Consider the following 13,321-nt stretch of genomic DNA (forward strand, 5'->3'; position numbering starts at 1 on the left):
AATCCTCCCTGCGGAAGGCCGGGGACACCCATCCAGATGGCTGTTGGGTGGGTGACCTCACGCCCGCCCCCCTACCCTGACTCAGTCAATCGAATTTACTGAGCACGGGCCTGGGAGTCTGAAGGACCTGGGTTCTAATCCCAGCTCTGTCAGTTCTCTGCATCGTGACCTCGGGCAAGTGGCTTCACTTCTCTGGGCCTCAGTTCCCTCCTCTGGAAAACGGGGATTAAGAGTGTGAGCCCCATGTGGGACGGGGACTGTGTCCAATATGATTAATTTGTTATCTATCCCAGTGCTTAGAATAGTGCTTGCCTCATAGAAGCGCTTAACAAGTACCATAATGATGATTATTATTATTGAGTGCTTACTGTGTGTCGAGCACCGTACTAAGCGCGTGGGAACTGGACAATCTGATGTTATCCCTCCAGCTGTCTCTCCTTTTTTCTTCCTCAGAGGTTGAGTGGCTTGAGATGGCTCAGAAGGACACAGGGTGAGCAAGAGGCCGGGATGGGGGGGGGGTGTCGGGGAGGGGCGGGGGGCTCCCAGTGAGCGCCCTCCCCTCTAATAGAAGCCCTCCTACCCCTTCCCTATTTGAAAGCAGCTCCTAGCAGAAAAATTCCAAGCCTGTTTATAATTGCCGGGCTTTCTGGGTGAATGCTCTTTTTATTTATTTATTTTTAATGGTATTTGTTAGGCACTTACTAAGTGCCAAGCACTGTACTAATGGCTGGGATAGATACAAGCTAATCGGGTCGGACACAGTTTGTGTCCCACAAGGGGCCCACCGTCTTAATCACTATTTTATCGATGAAGTGACCGAGGCTCAGCGAAGTGCAGTGACTTGCCCGAGGTCACGCAAGCGGCGGAGCTGGGATTAGAACTCAGATCCTCCTGGCTAATCGGAAGCAGTTCCTGGGAGAAGATTCAAAGACTATTTATAATTGACAGGGTTTCTGGGGGGAATGCCCTTCCTACCACCAATGCCCACTGTTCTCCGGACTCTTCTGCCACAGAAGGGCCGGTCTGGAAAAGCCAAACTTTTCTTCCCTCTTTTTAAGCTCTTTCCATCTTCAAAACTTAATTAAAATCATATGTCCTCCAAAAACTCTCCCCAACTAAGCCCTCACTGAGAAGCAGCGTGGCTTAATGGATAGAGCACAGGCTTGGGAGTCAGACGGCCCTGGGTTCCACTCTCGGCTCCTCCAGATGTCTGCTATGTGACCCTGGGCAAGTCACTTAACTTCTCTAGGTCTCAGCGGATAGTAAGCTCTTAACAAATGCCATTAAAAAAAACAAAAAAACCACAAAGATCTTTCAGGCCAGAAGTCTCAGGATCAAGACTTGCCTTTCGAAATCTTCATCTCCAGCCCTGATCTCTCTCTTTGCAGTCTTATATTTCCTCCAGCCTTCCAGACATCTCCACTTGGACGGCCTCCTGTCACTTCAAAGCTTAACATGTCCCAAACTGAACTCCTCATCTTCCCACCCAAACCCTGTCCTCCCCGTGACTTTGCCATCACTAGACGGCACGACCGTCCTTCTTGTCTCACGAGCCTGTAACGTCGGCGTCATCCCTTACTCCTCTCTCTCATTCAACCCACATAGTCAATCCATCACTAAATCCCGTTGGTTCCGCCTTCACAACATTGCTAAAAGCTGCCCTTTCCTCTCCGTCTGAACTGCTACTACGTTTTTACAGTCACTTATCCTCTCCTGTCTTGATTTCTGCCTCCTCGCTGACCTTCCAGCCTCCTGTCTCTCCCCACTCCAGCGCATACTTCACTCTGCTGTCTGGATCATCTTTTCTACAGAAACGTTCAGTACATGTTTCCCCACTCCTCAAGAAACTTGCCCAACCACGTCTGTGTCAAATTAAAATTTCTCACCACTGGCTTCAAAGCACTCAATCACCTCCTACTATAACCCAGCCCGCACGCTTCACTCCTCTCCTGCTAATCTTCTCACTGTTCTTCGCTCTTGTCTACCTCACCGCTGATCCTTTGCCCACGTTCTACCTCTGGTCTTGAATGCCCTCCCTCCTCATATCTGACAGAAAATTATTCTCCCCCACCTTCAAAGCCTTATTGAAGGCACATCTCCTCCAAGAGACCTTCCCCGACTAAGCCCTCATTTCCTCTTCTCCCACTTCCTTCTGCGTCTCCCTGACTTGCGCCCTTTATTCGTCCCCCCTCCCAGCCCCACAACATATTCTCGAAACCGTAGTTTACTTATATTAATGTCTGTCTCCCTTTCTAGACTATAATCTCACTGTGGACAGGGAATGTGTCTGTTTATTGTTATTTTGTACCCTCCCAAGCACCTAGTACACAGTAAATGACTGATTCATAGGAGCGAATGAACAGAAGCATCCAACACATCAGCTCAGAAAGTCGCTTGGTTGACGTGCTCACCAAGTGGATCACCAGGCCAGTCAGACATCGATCTTTTCAGCCAAACCAGCAACCGCGGATGGGATTTCGTCCCCAGGAGTGTCACCTTGGAAGGTGAGGGCCAGCTAATGTATATTCACAAGAGGCATACCTCCGGAAGCGGGCCAAAGGGTAACGGCTTCCGGTTTGGAGAGGATTCATTCCACGGGGAAGAAGGGAGATTGAGCTGATGAGAGCGGTGTGTTCTTCGGCACGTCGAAATGCTGAAGGACCAGGAAGGGAGATTCAGTGGTGGGATTGTTTCCGTTTCCTTCTTGAAATGCTTTTCAACAAAAGCGTGAGGGGAGATGAGATGTAGAACCGGGCCTAGGGTCTGTGCAGTGTCGAAATGATCCAGTCCTGACGCTTCTCAGCCTTGCTCCCCTATTTGGGAGCATTTATTGAAACCCCTGCTTCTCCGGCGTGACCTATTTGCCCGGCTTGAGAGAGGGAGTCTGAGGGAGGGGGAGAGGGAAACGCCAGGACCGGAAAATTAGAACAGAGGGTCAAAGCGAGAGGAAGAGAGAAGCATCTGTTTAGGAGCAGAAACATCTGAAAGGCAAGAGGAGGGGAGCCCGGAGACAGAGAACGGAAAGAATAGGGAAGAATGAGACTTGGAGAAGAATAGAATAAAGGGAAAAGAAAAAGAATAAGAGAGGTAAAAAAAAGGAGCAGCGTGGCCTGATGGAAAGAGCCCAGGGCTGGGACTCAGGGAATCTGGGTTAATAATAACAATGAGAATAATTAAGATTGTAGTATTTGTTAAGCCCTATGTGCCAAACGCTGTTCTAAGCACTGGGGTAGGTCCGAGGTAATCAGGTCGGACAAAGTCCCTATCCCACATCGGGTTCAGCGTCTTAATCCCCATTTTACCGATAAGGGAACTGAGGCACTGAGAAGCTAAGTGACTTGCCCAAGGTCACACAGCAGATATGTGGCCGAGCCGGAATTAGAAGCCACTTCTTCTGACTAGCAGGCCCTGGCTCTTTCCACGAGGCCACACTGCTCTGCCTCTTTGCCTGCTGTGTGACTTTAGACAAGTCATTTAACTTTCCTGGGCATCGGTATCCTCATCCGCAAAATGGGGATTAGAGTGTTCCACTGGGTGGAACGGATACTGAGTCTAACTTGATTTACCCCAGATCTTAGGATAGTGCTCAGCTCCCGCTCAGCGCTTAACATATCCCACTCTTGTTATTGTTATTAATAATATTAATAAATAGATCAGTGGTATTTATTGAGTACTTACTCTGTGCAAAGCACTGTATTAAACACTTGGGACAGTACAATACAGCTAGTAGATAAATCCCTTCCCTCAAGGAACTTACAGTCTACACCGTACCAAGCACTTGGAAGAAATCAGTAGTGTTAACAAGCCATAATGGCTAGAGTACCGGCCCGGGAGTCAGAACGTCATGGGTTCTAATCCCGGCTGTGCCACTTGTCTGCTGTGTGACCTTGGGCAAGTCACTTCACTTCTCTGGGCCTCAGTTCCCTCAGCTGTAAAATGGGGATTGAGACTGTGAGCCCCACGTGGGACAGGGACCGCGTCCAACCCGATTGGCTTGTATCCACCCCGGCGCTTAGTGCCTGGCACGCGGTAAGCGCTTAAATACCACAATGATCATCATCAAGAGAAGGAGAGAGCCAGGTCCTCTGCATCGGTAGTCTGTATTTGTAGATGGCTCCTGCAGCAACCATCTGTCTGAGAGAAGAGTGAAGATTTTGTCACTCGGTGGTCTGGCCTCTTATTGTTCCACTCGGCTCTGGCTAGCCGGTCATGAATCCCAGTCCCCAGAGAAATCATCTTGCCAGGCTTCTAGAACTCTGCCCTCGCTCAGGCTAGCAGGAGCAGCCCGGCCCAGTTTCCTCCGTTAGACCTCGTCCTGAACCTCCATCTTAGAGGGGTCACCTAACTCTCTGCCCTTTTCCGATTTGACTACCCGACAGACTGTCCTGAGAAGATGCAGGCTGGCTTGGCACAATAATACGCTTTATTTAATCCTGACACGGTGAGAGCAGATATGTCATAAAAATAAAGCACGACTGTGCTCCCCGCGGCGGGCCGGAGAGAGCGGAGGGGGAAGGTGCCTGTTTATAGAGATCTCCATCTCCTCTTTCTTCCGTGGATTTAGACCGACCTCCTCCCACGCCCAAACCGTCCTCAGATTTTCATGCTAAACTCTGCTGCTTTTGCAGTGGACTTGGGTCTGGAGTTCCCCACCACACAAAGGATTTCTACCAACTCCCTAGCGGTACCGCTACCAGCACTAACATCACTAGTGTGACTTGTCGGCTGCGTGACTGTGGGCAAGTCGCTTCACTTCTCTGTTCCTCAGTTCCCTCATCTGTAAAATGGGGATTAACTGTGAGCCTCACGTGGGGCACCCTGATTACCCTGTATCTCCCCCAGCGCTTAGAACAGTGCTCAGCACATAGTAAGCGCTTAACAAATACCAACATCATTATTAGTGTGACCTCGGGTAAGTCACTTAACTTTTCGGTGCCTCAGTTTCCTCATTGTAAAATGGGGGTTTTCCTTCCTACTTAACATGTGAGCTCCATGTGGGACCGGAACTATGTCTGGATTGATGGATGTGTATCTGCCCCAGTGCTTAGTACAGTGGTTGGCACAAAATAAATGCAAGTATGACTTCCGAATCCAAGCTAATCCTCTTTCCTCTAGTCAATACCTGTTCTCCCTCCTACTTAGAATGTGAGCCCTCTCTGGGATGGGGAGTGTGACTGACCTGATGAATTTATATCTACAGAGTGCTTAGTACAGAGCTTGGCACAAACTAATCACTTAATAAATACTACAAGTGTTGAATAAATTACATCAATATAATAATTTAATGGGCCTAGTGGAAGGAGCACAGGGTGTCAAAGGACTCGGGTTCTAATCTCGACTTTACCATCCGCCTGCTGTGTTTCAGTGACCTTGGGCAAATCTCTTAACCTACCCGCGTGTCAGTTTTTTCATCTCTAAAATGAGGATTCAAAACCTGTTTTCCCATCTATTTAATCTGTGAACCCCATGAGGAACAGGAATTGTGCCTGGCCTGATTATTCTGTACCAACCTCAGCGCTTAGGACAGTTCTTGGCACACAGTAGGTGCTTAACAAATACTAAAATTATTATTGTATCGCTAGTAACTATGGCATCTATTAACTGCTTACTAAAAGTGCTAAACCCTTGGATAGATCCAAGATAATCAGATCAGACACAATCCCTGCCGCACAGTGGAGGTCTTACCCCCGTTTTGCTAATGAGGAACTGAGGCCCAGGGAGGTGAAGTGACTTGTCCAAGGTCACCCAGTGGGGCTAGGGGTAGAGCCAGGGTTAAAATCTGGGTCTTCTGACTTCCAGCCCCACGCGCTTTCCGCTGAACCATGCTGCCTCCCTCTCTAGGGTTATGGTTCCTCTCCTCCCTCACACCCCTGCATATCTGCTCTTTCCTCTCAGTTGTCTATGATTTTCCCAGCTGACGGGTGAATTAGTTAGGGCAGATGAGCGCTCAGGGACCCAGAGACCCAAGTACATTCTTCTCATTCTTACAGTTTGGATGGTTAGGCGCTTACTGTGTGTCTAGCATTTTGTCAAGTCCTGTTCTAAGCGCTGGGGTAGATACAAGGTGATCGGGTTGGACATAGTCCCCGTCCCTCATGGGGCTCAGTGTGAATCCCCATTTTCCAGATGAGGAAACTGAAGCCCAAAGAAATGAATGACTTGCCCAAGTCACGCAGCAGACAAGTGGCAGGGTCCGGATTAGAACTCATGACCTTCTGACTCTCAGGCCCAGGATCTATCCACCAGGCTATGCTGCCTATGGATGAGAAGAGGGCTATTTTTGATCCCTCTGAGGTGTTGAAGTAACCCACCCCGGCCAATTCTCAGAGGCCTGTGTTCGTGATCACACTTGAAGCAGACCTCAGGCTAGCGGTAGACAAATTGGAGGGGAATCTGTGCTATTCTGGGCTACTCGGGACCATGTTTTGACCTTCACTTTCAAGCCAGCTCCTGCCAAGCAATCTCCTCTTCAGGCTGGGAGGGAAACAGAAAATGCCAGCTGCCAGCTGGCTTGATATTGAACCCAGGCAAGAACCATTAGGGATTTGGTATTGTTATATGTCGTGTTTTTCGGAGGTTTTTTTAATGGTATTTTTTGAGCGATTACAGTGTCCCAGGCCCTGTTGTAAGCGCCAGGCTAGATACAAGCTAATCAGATTGGACACAGTCTCTGTCCCACATGGGGCTCCCGGTCTTAATCCCCATTTTATAGGTGAGGTAACTGAGGCTCAGGGAAGCGAAATGAGTTGCCCAGGGTCACACAACAGACAAGTGGCGAAGCCAAGATTAGTCCTTCTGACTCCAGGCCCGTGCTCTTTCCACCAGGCCGGGTCCACGGCTGACCAGGATCACAGGGGTGGTGGCAAGTCAACCAGTGGCTCGGTGGCCCCGTTTCTGGCCCCTGTCCCAGCCCCTCAATCCCCCCCACTCTCCCTGACCTCTCTCTGTTTGTCTTTCTTCCCCTCCTCGTCACCTCAGTGATACAACTCCCCAAACGGAGACGGGTTTTACTCAATGCTGGCTGTGACACAGAGCCCTTTGCAAAATTCTTTTTTTAAAAATTGCCCTTTCCCCGGTGTTCATGGGGACAAGAACAGTTCGTGACCGTACGACGATTGATGTATCTGAATGAGCAGGAGCTAGAAAGTAGGCACCGGAATTGAGTAACTCTCCCCGGGATCGGGTCATGTTGCTTTCGCCCAGCAAGACTAAGATAAAAGGAAAACTGACACGGAACTACAAGGTGCGACTCGCCATCTGCCTGGAACTCGAAGTGACATAGGAGCCAGCCTCTGGGCCCGAGGGCCGATCGGGGAAGGCCGAGGAAGACAAGAAGGTAAGCGACAGGCAGAAAAGGGAGGCTCTGGTTTCAGAGGAGATCCTACCTCTCCTGCAAAGTCATTAGGCAAACCTCCAGGAAGTTATCCCAGCCTGGGATAACCCATCATAATCAAGCCGTAGTATTTATTAATAACGATGGTATTCGTTAAGCGCCGACTGTGTACCGAACACTGTTCTAAGCACCGGGGGGGAGATACGAGGTAATCAGGTTGTCTCACGTGGGGCTCACAGACTTAATCCCCATTTTACGGATGACCGAGGCACAGAGAAGCCAAGTGACTTGCCCAGTCACACAGTTCATTCATTCAATCGTATTTATCGAGCGCTTACCGTGTGCAGAGCACTGTACTAAGAGCTTGGAAGAGTACAAGCGTGACCTGAGGCAAAGAGACCCCCAAACTTGTTCCCCTTCTGTCTTCAAGTTCTGGACTTCTTTGGACAACTTCGAAATTCAGGTGTTCTGACATCTCCAATTCTATCCCTAACTTTCACATTCTAATACACCACACTGAACGTCTACACCATGACAAAATGTTCAGCTTCTTAATCTTCATTCCTCTCCCTTTAGACCAAAAGGAAGCCAGCCCCCAGCTCATTTTCCCTCAGAACAACTCCCTTTCTCCCTCCCTGTCCACTCAGTCGATCTATGACGTTTATGGAGTGCTGACTCTTCACAGAACACTGTGCTTAAGCACACGGGAAAATAGGGTAAGCATTTTTTTTTCTCTTCATATTTGATTTTTTCCCCTACCTCTAATTTATTTTTGTGTCTGTCTCCCTCACTGGATTGTAAGTTCCTTGAGGGCAGGGATCATGTCTACTTACTCCAGCATACTCTCCCACGTGGTTAATACAGTGCTCTGCACACCGTAAGCACTCAATACATATTATTGATCGATGGCTTGATAAGTCAAGATCCCTGCCCTCCAGTATCTTCTACATTCTGATCCCCCCATGGGTCACCCTCAGCAATCAATCAATCAATCAATCATATTTAATCGTAGAAAAGTAGGATCATATTTAATCGTAGAAAAGTAGGACTGTCTAGTAGAGAGAGCACGGGCCTAGGAATCAGACGGGCCTGGGTTCTAATTGCAACTCCGCCACTTGTCAGCTGTGTGACCTTGGGAAACCACTTCACTGCTCTGTGCCTCAGTTCCCTCAACTGGAAAATGGGGCTTGAGACCGTGAGCTGCATATAATAATGTTGGTATTTGTTAAGCGCTTACTATGTGCGGACCACTGTTCTAGCGCCGGGGTAGATACAGGGTAATCAGGTTGTCCCACGTGAGGCTAACAGTCTTCATCCCCATTTTTCAGATGAGATAACTGAGGCCCAGAGAAGTGAAGTGACTCGCCCACAGTCACACAGCTGACAAGTGGCAGAGCTGGGATTCGAACCCATGACCCCTGACTCCCAAGCCCGGGCTCTTTCCACTGAGCCACGCTGCTTCTCTTATATGGGACATGAACTGTGTCCAACCTCATTAGCTTGTACCTACTCCAGTGTTTAGTACAGTATTTATTAAGCACATAGTAAGTGCTTAGTAAATAGCATCAAAAAAATTGAGCTTTTCCTATGAGCATAGCATTGCACTAAACGCTCGGGAGAGTACAACATAACAATATAAAATAATAATGTTGGTATTTGTTAAGCGCTTCCTATGTGCCGAGCACTGTTCTAAGCGCTGGGGTAGATACAGGGTCATCAGGTTGTCCCACGTGAGGCTCGCGGTCTTCATCCCCATTTTCCAGATGAGGTAACTGAGGCGCAGAGAAGTGAAGTGACTCGCCCACAGTCACACAGCTGACAAGTGGCAGAGCCGGGAGTCGAACTCATGACCTCTGACTCCAAAGCCCAGGCTCTTTTCCACTGAGCCAAAAGACACGTTCCCTGCCCAAAACGAACTTACCGTCTAGAGGAACATCTTCTGGTCCCAGACCCTCCCTCAGAGAATGCCATACCTCCCCCAGTACCCGTCAGATTTTGGAAATGGCCTCGCACATTACCGCCCTTCCGGCCCAAGGAACCACTGGGCTCACCGTAATAACCGTGACATTTATTAAGCGCTTACTATGTGCCAGGCACGATACTGAGCGCTGCGGTAGATACGAGCAAATTGGGTTGGACACAGTCTCCGTCCCACGTGGGGCTCACCCATCTTAATCTCCATTTTCCAGGTGAAGTAACTGAGGCCCAGGGAAGTGAAGTGACTTTCCCGAGGCCACACAGAAGACAGGTGGTAGAGCAGAGATTAGAACCCAGGTCCCTCTGACAGCCAGGACCGTGCATTGGAAAGAGCCCGGGCTTGGGAGTCAGAGGTCGTGGGTTCTAATCCCGGCTCCGCCACTTGTCTGCTGTGTGACCTTGGGCAAGTCACTTCACTTCTCGGTGCCTCAGTTACCTCATCTATAAAAATGGGGATTTAAAAAGGTGAGCCCCACGTGGGACAATCTGATTACCCCGTCTCTACCCCGGGGCTTAGAACAGTGCTCTGCACATAGTAAGCGCTTAACAAATACCACCATTATTATTATTATCATCCATAAAGTCAGGCTGTTTCACCAGCTCCTCAGGGTCACCGAATGTAAAGACAGGGACACGGTGGGATTGGAGCACCACACGGCCCTGGGGAAAGAGTTGGCCCAGCCTTTCCGAGACGGTTCGGAGAGAAGAGCGAGCATCCGAGGATGTGGCAACAATCCACCTGGATGAGGGACTCCAGCTGCGCTCAAGACGACATTTTCCAGACCGCAAAGTGTGTTTTCCGGCCGTGTCATTTAGCACCGACTAAAGGCCTCTCCTTCGCCGGCGGATAACATTGAGAAATCCCTTTCCACTTTCCTTCCAGGGCAAGAGATACTGCTAAACAATTTATGTATTCTCTAAACAACACACAGCTTCTCTCTTCCAGTTGATCTTCATGCTGCTATTATGGGATCAAGTTTTATTATTGCGGCTCCCCAGGAAAAAGAAACAGGGGCCTAGAGAGGTTAAGCGAATTGTTCGTGTTCATCTACCAGATGCTAGGAATCCCTTGGAATTTAAGTGTTCAAAAATGGAAAATACGCGGGATTGGAAAGCGGTCGACCTGGGTCTCAAGTCCTGGGCCCACCACTGGCCTGCTGTGTGACCTTGGGTGAATCATTTCACTTCTCTGGAACTCAGTCTCCTCACTTATAAAATAGAGATAATATAGCGGTTTTCCCTTTTAGGTTCGGTGCTCTGTGTGGGGTAGGGACCAAGGCCAAACTGAGTTATGTAGAATCTGCTCCAGCTCATTGCCCAGAGTAAATGCTTAATAATCTTCTTTTTAATGGTTTTGTTAAACACTTCCTACGTGCTAGACACTGTACTAAGCCCTGGACCAGATACAAACTATGAGGTTAGACACAGTCCCATGTCCCATATGGGGCTCACGGTCTTAATCCCCCTTTTACAGATGAGGTCACTAAAGCACAGATAATTTAAAAATAATAATAGTGGTATCTGTTAGGGTGTACTATAATGATAACGTACAATGCTTTATGTGTACATGGATGTACTACGTGTCAGGCACTGTACCAAGCGCTGGGGTGGACACAGGCAAATCGGGTTGGACACAATCCCTGACCCATATGGGGCTCACAGTCTCAAACCCCCTTTTCCAGCTGAGGTAACTGAGGCACGGAGAAGTGAAGCGACTTGCTCAAGATCACGCAGCGGACAAGTGGCGGAGCCAGAATTAGAACCCAGGCCCTTCTGACTCCCTTCTGGCTTCTCACAATCGTTATTTTTAGAAATGCAAAATGGAAGGGTAATTATAATTAATGAGTATTTTAATTAATACTCATTAAGTAATGTAATTTTAATTAATGAGAATGAGAGCCCGCCATGACCCTAAGTTTCCAGGGACTGGTGCATGTGCTGCTGTTTGCACCGGGTCTTTCTGTGGGGTGAGGGAGAGGGAGGCGCATCAGAATCCCAGTGACATCTGGAGAACTCACAGGCCGAAGAGTTCTCGCTGCTCACTGGTCTTCCGGGTCATCCATTCAGTAGAATTTACTGAGCGCTTACTATGTGCAGAGCACTAAGCTCAGGGTCCTGACTGGCCGGGATGGAGGTCCTTCGAGTGACCCCCCAGGGCTCTGATTGACTGGGCCGAGGCTCCTCATAACGTTAGTGGCGCCTTCAGTTTAAAACCATTAAAAAGCCGAGCAGGAGAAGAAGACTAGGCATTTGGGACCTGATCTGTACTCTCCCGAGCGCTTAGTCCAGCGCTCTGCACACAGTAAGCGCTCAATAAATACGATCGAATGAATGAATCGACTAGAGGTGCTCCGTCGCGTTGGGATCTTGGGAGGAAAGTCTTTCATAATCGACTGGCCACTCAGAACAGTGATTTAAGCGGGCGGTTTTTAAAGTCCTGAAGGCAGCAGTCTGAATGCCAGTTGGCCAGGGACAAGGCCCTCCACTGCGTTTAAAGCTTCCGGAGAACTGACAGACTGGAGGGGGAAGCGTTTTATTAATGTGCGACACATTTTCGGAGTCTCCTGGGTGAGAACCGGAACTTGCAAACGATGCTGTTTATGGAGCACTTGTCGTGTACCAAGGATGCGTTCGTTCAGTCGTATTTATTGAGCACTTACTGGGTGCGAACCACTGCCCGGTTTGGGAGAACACAGAGAGACGAGTGCATTCTGCTGAGCACTGAGGTAGATGCGAGATAATCAGATCGGACAGAGCCCTGTCCCACATGGAGCTCCCAGTCTATGAGGAAAGGGGGAAGAGTCTTTTATCTCTGTTTCAGAAATGAGGACACTGAGACACAGAGGGATTAAGGGAGGAAACAGTTGAGAAACCGCACCGTCTGGTGGATAGAGTACGGGCCTGGGAGTCGAGAGGGCCTGGGTTCCAAGCCCAGATCTGCCGTTTGCTTGCTGCGTGACCTTGGGCAAGTCACTTCCCTTCCTCTGTGGCCAAACTGAGTTATGTGGCATCTACTCCAGCTCATGGCCCAGAGTAAATGCTTAATAATCTCTTTTTTAATGGTATTTGTTGAACACCATGTGTTAGGCACTGTAAAATGGAGATTACATCTCTGTTCTCCCTCTTACTTAGATTGTGAGCCCCATGTGGGGCAGGGACTGTGTCCAACCTAATTAACTTGTACCTTCCCCTGCACCAGCGTGGCTCAGTGGAAAGAGCATGGGCTTTGGAGTCAGGGCTCATGAGTTCGAATCCCAGCGCTGCCACTTGTCGGCTGTGTGACCGTGGGCAAGTCACTTAACTTCTCTGGGCCTCAGTTCCCTCATCTGTAAAATGGGGATTAAGACTGTGAGCCCCACGTGGGACAACCTGATTCCCCTATGTCTACCCCAGCGCTTAGAACAGTGCTCGGCACATAGTAAGCGCTTAACAAATACCAACACCTAGAAATTTTTTTTATAACTCATGGTAAGTGCTTAAATACCATAAAAAATATTTCCATGATTCTAGCTAGGTTCCAAGTTCCAGGGGCATCTCGAGTGCTGACTGGACAGAGCTACTTGCTTTATAATAATGATGGTATTTGTTAAGCGCTTACTATGTGCAAAGCACTGTTCTAAGTGCTGGGAGGGATACAAGGTGATCAGGCTGACCCCCGTGGAGCTCACAGTCTTAATCCCCATTTTACGGTTGAGGTCACCGAGGCCCAGAGAAGTGAAGTGACTTGCCCAAAGTCACACGGCTGACAAGCGGTGGAGCCGGGATTGGAACCCGTGACCTTTGACTCCCAAGCACCTGCTCTTTCCACTGAGCCACACTGCTTCTTAATGTTGGAAGCCTCCTGAGGGTTGCTTAGGTCAGTCAGCCAGTCAGTCAGTCAGTCAGTCAGTCGTATTTATGGAGCACTTACTGTGTGCAAAGCACTGTACTAAGCGCTTGGGAGAGTATAATACAACAATAGCTGAGCTGGGGTGAGGGAGGTTTGGCTAGATTCAAGAAGCAGTGTAGCCT

General features: G+C 49.0%; 1 long non-coding RNA gene across 2 annotated transcripts; it reads left to right on the top strand.

Moving 5' to 3' along the window:
• Nucleotides 1-2,288: 2,288 nt before the first annotated feature.
• LOC114816452 lies at nt 2,289-10,606 on the top strand. Of its 2 annotated transcripts, XR_003764231.2 has the most exons (4): nt 2,289-2,504; nt 7,204-7,336; nt 7,910-8,049; nt 9,911-10,606. It is a non-coding gene; the product is annotated as an uncharacterized LOC114816452 (long non-coding RNA). The 2 variants fall into 2 exon arrangements; XR_003764230.2 differs by lacking the exon at nt 2,289-2,504 and having other exon boundaries at nt 6,912-7,336.
• Nucleotides 10,607-13,321: the final 2,715 nt, after the last annotated feature.

The sequence above is a fragment of the Ornithorhynchus anatinus genome, chromosome 14 (assembly GCF_004115215.2).
Source record: "Ornithorhynchus anatinus isolate Pmale09 chromosome 14, mOrnAna1.pri.v4, whole genome shotgun sequence".
Classification (NCBI taxonomy): domain Eukaryota; kingdom Metazoa; phylum Chordata; class Mammalia; order Monotremata; family Ornithorhynchidae; genus Ornithorhynchus; species Ornithorhynchus anatinus.